The sequence below is a fragment of the Balaenoptera borealis genome, assembly GCF_965194805.1.
Source record: "Balaenoptera borealis genome assembly, chromosome: 4".
Classification (NCBI taxonomy): domain Eukaryota; kingdom Metazoa; phylum Chordata; class Mammalia; order Artiodactyla; family Balaenopteridae; genus Balaenoptera; species Balaenoptera borealis.
In genome coordinates this window covers 36,628,184-36,634,837 of record NC_138861.1, presented here as the reverse complement: position 1 = coordinate 36,634,837, position 6,654 = coordinate 36,628,184, and the positions used below count along the sequence as shown (strand labels likewise).

Sequence of the window (6,654 nt, the reverse complement as noted above, 5' to 3'; positions counted from 1 at the left end):
GTCCTTGATGCAACATAGGACAGAATCTCTCCTGGACCGTCATTGCCCCTTGCTCACATGTCCCAATAGGAGGAGAAGTCAATAATTAGATTGGTGAGTTTGGGAGAAGGAATTAAGTATCTCTGACAACACCACTTTTTTCTGTGTTCTACACTTCTCTACCATGAAAAAGGTGGTCTGTCTCAACTGGCAATACCATATTTTTCCACTTCTGCCTTTTATTGGATGGGTAAATTTTATTCTGATAGAAATATTCAGAAACTTAAAAAATATATTTATTTATTTATTTATTTGCCTGTGCCAGGTCTTAGTTGCGGCACTCGGGATTTCCATTGCCCCTTGCGGGATCTTTGTTGCAGCATGCAGGATCCTTAGTTGCGGCATGTGAGATCTAGTTCCCTGACCAGGAATCGAACCCAGGCCTCCTGCATTGGGAGCATGGAGTCTTAGCCACTGGACCACCAGGGAAGTCCCCAGAAACTTATTTTTGTTGCAATTTGTTTTAGCATGAGTTTCCTAGAAAACAGAACCTGAGATGAAACCTACATGCTAACTTTTATTGGGAAGGGGTGCAATCCCATGGCAACTGGAATGAGGGAAAACGTGTGAGGAAGGGAAGAAAGGAGAACCAATATAAAGTGGTAGGTGTATCACTAAGCTGGCCATGGCGTTACAAAAAAATTAAAACACAGCCAATTACCTTGTCCCATGTCACAAACTGTGTGGAACCAATGTCTCAGAAAAGTTCTTTGGTGGGAGAAGGGAGAAAAATTATTTACTAGTTCATCCCCCTCCCATTCTGTATACTGTTTTGCATTGGTCAAAGTTTGCTCCAGATGGCATGTACTCCCTAACACTTGGATTGTATCACCCACCCTTCCAGGCAACTGATGGGGAAGTCAGATCCCACACCCACTGGGTGAGAAGAGCCAGATCCTCAGCAGGTCCTATCAGTTTAGTTCTAGGGACCAAAGCTGTCATGGCTTTCATTGTGATGCTCATGACAGAGGTAGTGTCAGAGCCTTAGAGGCATGGTGGCTGAAGCAGAGACACCACATCTGGCACAGTAGCTGCGCTCGGCTCCATCACTTGTTAAATTTGCAGTAGTTCACTGTCGTGCCCTATGATCTCTCTGATTTTTACAGCAGCCAGAGAGTTGACTCAAAAGAGAATGTTATGAGAACCCCTCCATCTTTAATGATGGTGTTAATCTCTGTCATTCTTCAAGAACTGTGGTGTTACTCCCACAAATGGCAGGGGATAAGGGAGTTTCAGGGGCTTACACATAGCCAGTGGTTCTCAATCAGGGGCGATTTTGCCCTTCTAGGGGATATTTGGCAATGTCTGGAAACGGTTTTGGTTGTCACAACTAGGTCTCACTGGCATCTAATGGGGAGAGGACAGACATGCTATTAAATATCCTACAATGCCCAGGAAATACCCCACAGCAAAGAATTGTCTGGTTCCAAATGGCAGTAGTGCTGAGTTTAACCCTTCCTACCACAATCACGCTAATTCACAGGACAGGCCATTGATCTGAGGATGCTGCCAGAAGCTAAGTACATCTGTCTTGATTATACATTCAGAAACCAGGGAAATAATCACAAAGTGGGTATCCAAAACCACTGGACCCACCATTAGATGGACTTGGTCTTTTAAGCCTCTGTTTTAACCAGAGGACGGTGTTGGTGATTCAGGTCTCCTGATATCAGGATCATCTCATGCACTGTAGCTAATGGCCCTTGAAAAGTCTAGGTTTGACCCTTTCCCCAGTGTATAGTTACCCAGGCAAATTGCCTCAGTTCCCTCTGGGGAAGGGTCAGGTATATATACCTGTATATCCTTTCAGTGGCATTAGAGGGTCCTTCCTCAAGGGGATCCAGCATCTCCTTCAATCAATGGGCTCTGGGTTTTTTTAACTGACTTAGATCTAGAAACTCAATGATGGAGTACAGTTTTCCCTCGTGGAAGGCAATGATAGCCTCCTGCTCAATAATTATTGATTTTTTAAATTATTCAAATCAACAACACCCTAGTCAGCTTCCCAATGCCATATATCCCTGAAAGTAGGCACCCTCGTTCACACTAAGGCCTTACTGCTCTTGATGTTAATTCGGGCTCTCTTTCCTTTGATGGTAAAGGGCTGCCACCCGGTTTTTGGTAGTCCCGATTCTTTTTACCACCATGGATTGGATTAGAGGGGGCCCAATCCCATAGTAGCATCTTCTACTGTGATCCCTAACCACTGAGCTTCTCAAAGGTGTTGGTACCATTCCCCTCGGCCCCCCATCATTCCCACAATTTCCCCCCAGGCCTTCTGGGATACATAGTCAGGTGGTAGGTCTTACAAAATGAATCCATTCTCACATGCCCACCTTCTTGAGACTTCTGACTTCTTTATGTAAACTATGTCAAGGAAATTCCAGTATCTCCACATCATCTCTTTTAGGCCATCGCAGTGACTAGGCTGGAAGGAGCCTAGTGCAGTGAATAAGGACCAGCTCAGGTGTCTTGAATCCAGGTAAGTGCCCGTGGCTGTCCATTCTCACCCATCCAGCCTCTGTCTGCCTCCTCCAGTCAAAGCATCTCAAGATCCACACCTGCGGCGTTCCCACAGTTCCTGCCAGTACATTTCATCAGGCTTGACATTTCCTTCCCCAGCAGGGCTTGTACTAATACTTCCCTTTGTATTAGCCCAGGGTCAGGGAAGGGAGGTCAGAGTGGGTCTTGAGGAAAACTTGAGAACAAGCATCATTTGGGGAGGCACCTGCTTCTGGTGACATCATTGCATGCCGTCCAGGCAAAGGGGTGATTCTTCACCCCTGACAGGGAGAAACAGGCTGTTTCTGCCAGCCAGGGAGATTCAGGCTTGTCTACACCAATGTCTCCATCCTTGGGTTCAATTTCCCACTCTTTCCCTATCAAGGCCCTGACCTTGACCTAGGAGACCTGTTGAGGCTGCACTGTTAGTTTTCTTTACAGCTCTGCCACCCTGAACTGATTTTCAGTACAGATGTCTTTCAGCTGCAGAAGATGCGAGCCTCATTTAAAGTAGCTCTCAAGGTCCTTTGGCTTTCAGAGTATGACTTGAGTTGGCAATAGGTGCCGTGAGCCTATTTATCAAGCCTTTATCAAGACCTCAAATTCCTCAAAGCGGCCACCCCTCCACCACAATCTTTGCCCCTTCCTGATCAAATATGGTAGCACCATGATTTTCCCAAGTTTAGCCGTCCACCTATACTTCATCCCAATTAACCACAGGTGAAAGAGTTGGTTACTGTGATGTCACTTCGCAGGGCTGTTACCATCCCACTTACCTGATTGTTTTTAGACAATCAAGTATAGAATCAATTCCAAAATCTCATTCTGAGGGTCTTCTTTCTAGGATACCTCTTCTACAAACTTTCTCAGTAAACGAAGCCTGAGGCAAACTCGTGTTCAAATACTTTATTTATTGGTAGTGTAATCCCAGGACAGCCAGGGTCAAGAAAAAAGGGAAATGAGGCAGGGAAGGAAGGGCAGCAAATACACAGAAGGTAGTCCATCACTGAGCTGGCCACAGCTTCGTAGGAAAACACAGCCAACTGCTTGATCAAATGAGAAGTATCTGTGTTAGGAAACACCTTCTAACAACAGTCTATTGAGGGCAGTGTTCCAGTTTTCTATTGCTGTATAACAAGCTACCCGAGAACCTAGTGGCTTAAAATAATCATTTTATTCTGCCCCGATTTTGTGAGGAACCTGGGAAGGATGGGAATGAGTGATCCATCTCTGATCCACGTGGCATCAGCTCTGGTGGTTGGAATAGACGATCCACTATCAAGATGGCGTCCCCACTCACATGGTCTGGGATAGCTGGTAATTGATGCTAGCTCTTGGCTGGGAGCTCAGCTGGGCTACATGGATTCTCCATGTGGATTCTCCATGTGGATTCTCCAGCATGGATTCTCCATGTGGATTCTCCAGCGTGGATTCTCCATGTGGATTCTCCAGCACGGATTCTCCATGTGGTTTGGGCTTCTCTCAGCATTATGGTTCCAGGAGAACCAGGCAGAAATTGCAAGACGAAGTCCAAGAATGTTGCTTCAACTACATTCTCTTAATCAGGCAAGTCCCCAAGGCCAGTGTAGATTCAAGGGGAGGGGAAATTAAACTCTACTTTTCAATGGAAAGCATAACAAGAATATGCCTCCATCTGTAATCTACCACAGGCCACAGGCAGGGAAGAGGGATGGCAAATATAAGATGGTACATGACTGAGCTGGCCAGGGTTATACAAGAAAATACAGCCAGTTATTTGAACATTTCAGTCTCCAGATAGGGTGTTTGGAGAAAACCACCTGAGAATAGTCTACTGGGAAGAAAGAAGACTTTATCTGCTAGCTCCTCACCCCCGTGTTGTCTGTCGTCTTTCACTGTCAAAGTTTGCCCTATGAGTTGGCAATCCGTACACTCCCAGGTGGCTGCTGGGGAAGCCATATTCCGTAATCCACTGTGTGGCCCTTCATCTGAGTCCAGAAGTAAGTGGGATGATCCAAAGCCCCCAGCCCTTGGTGGTAAAGTTGCTGTAGCTCTTGCAGTGGTAGGCAGTCTGGGTCACTCTATAGCCAGGGGGGCAAGATAACTAGTGGTGTTAGAAACTGGTGCTGGTTAACTTAGGTGACAGTGGTGGTGAGCAAGGCTCTCCAATGAGGGCAGGTGAGGCTGTGAATCTGGGGAGATGCGTAAACCTGGTCCAATGCACACATCAAAACATTGTCACTGAATGCAGCTTTCATAAGTAATAAAGCAGATATTTTTATATCCATCTAAGGTCTCTCGTGGTTGATTTAGAACCATCTGTGCCTCTCTCAATTGGTTCCAAACTTGGGAGAGGTAGTTGGATATTTTCTGTTGCCTCTCCAGATCTCCTACCCATGTTTATCCAAATGTCTGAGCTCCGGAAGGCTGCCTATATAGACTATATCTAGAGGTTCCCCAGTTTTCTGGCTTCCAGTTGGTTTAGCCAATGGGATACACCAAGAGATCAGAGGATAGGACCAGAGTAATGTTGCCACCGTTGGCTGTGTCCCTTTAACAAAGAGCACAGCTCCTATCAAACAATCTTCTCCTACAGCAACTCTCAAATAGTTCCAAAACCACCTTCTTCCTTGCCCTATCTGGTCCAGGAGCTCACCTCTGCTGCTGACCCTGGGATACCCACCACTCCTTGTAGGTTTCCTTTAACACAACCCACACATTTGTAGAGTGTCCTTTTTAAAATTCTCTTTAATTACAGGTTTGTGTGTGCCTTCTGTTTCCTATTGGGATCCTAACTAATACAGGTGGAGACAGGAATGTAATTAATTATCACCCCTAGATCCAGAAAAGTAAGCCCTACTAACTGTTAGTAGATTACTAGTAAACACTCTTCAGTCATATATAAAAATAAAAGTTTTACTATTGGCTCATTGTGCTCCTATAAGTAGAAAATAAAGGACTTCAGTTTTTTAATCAGTCTGAGGCTCATCAGGAGAGCCCCCAGGGCTCAACCAGACTATTACTTGGATGGAGTGAAGTGCCAACGCAGTCTCAGGGGAAATAGATGAATCTCTCATTTCCTACCATCTGCCAGGGAAGAATTGGAAGTAAAGAGGTAATGAAAACAGGTAATTTACTCTTTTTGGGAAATTTGGCAAGTCCCAACATTGATTTTATTAAGGCAAAAGGAACATTACTAAGTGGCAAATATCCATGAATACTTTTATCTGAATATAATTCAACCGATTATAACTTTAGAGCTGTGAGTTCAATCAGTGGCTACTGGACACACGTGGCTATTTAAAAGTGAATTCATTAAAATTAAATAAAATTTAAAATTCAGCTTCTCAGTCACCCTAACCACACTGTAAGTGCTCAACCGTCCCAGTGGCTAGGGCTACAGTATTGACAGCACAGATATAGAACTTTCCCATCTTCGCAGAACGTTCTATGGATAACATTGCTCTTAAGAACTAAGCCCAAAAAATGTTGCATTTTTTTAAACTACCATGTTTATTAAACTTTGGGGGCACTCAATAATCAGATGCCTGAGAACTCTATTAAGTGTGTGTCATGTTATACGGAGAAGTAAAAAGAGTTCTGGGTTGTGATCCTTTTGAGGAGAAAAGACTTTGACCTACTTCAGAAATTTTTAAAGTATGTGCTTTAAATTTTGTTAAACTTATTAAACAAAATAATGAAAAAAGATAGTCTCCCTAATTGAATGAACTACGTGTGCTTTTTTCCCCTCAGATATTGGGATCAGCATTATAGCAATTTGTTTTAAAATTAATTCTTGGGACAAAGATAAAAATCTTAAAAGCCATGTATAATATATTCAGAATTACTTCTGTTTTAGCATATTGAAAAGGAAAGTACTTTTTTTTTTTTTTTAGAAATTCACGTTCTTTTTTATTTATTTATTTATTTATTTATTTATTTATTTATTTATTTATTCATGACTGTGTTGGGTCTTTGTTTCTCTGCGAGGGCTTTCTCTAGTTGTGGCAAGTGGGGACCACTCTTCATCGCGGTGCGCGGGCCTCTCACCATCGCGGCCTCTCTTGTTGTGGAGCACAGGCTCCAGACGCGCAGGCTCAGTAATTGTGGCTCACGGGCCCAGTTGCTCCGTGG

At 44.0% G+C, this 6,654-nt stretch overlaps 1 long non-coding RNA gene across 1 annotated transcript; it reads left to right on the top strand.

Moving 5' to 3' along the window:
* The first annotated feature begins 2,232 nt into the window (after nucleotides 1-2,232).
* LOC309628212 lies at nucleotides 2,233-6,404 on the top strand. Its single transcript, XR_014244246.1, has 2 exons — nucleotides 2,233-3,926; nucleotides 3,967-6,404. It is a non-coding gene; the product is annotated as an uncharacterized lncRNA (long non-coding RNA).
* The last annotated feature ends 250 nt before the right edge of the window (nucleotides 6,405-6,654 follow it).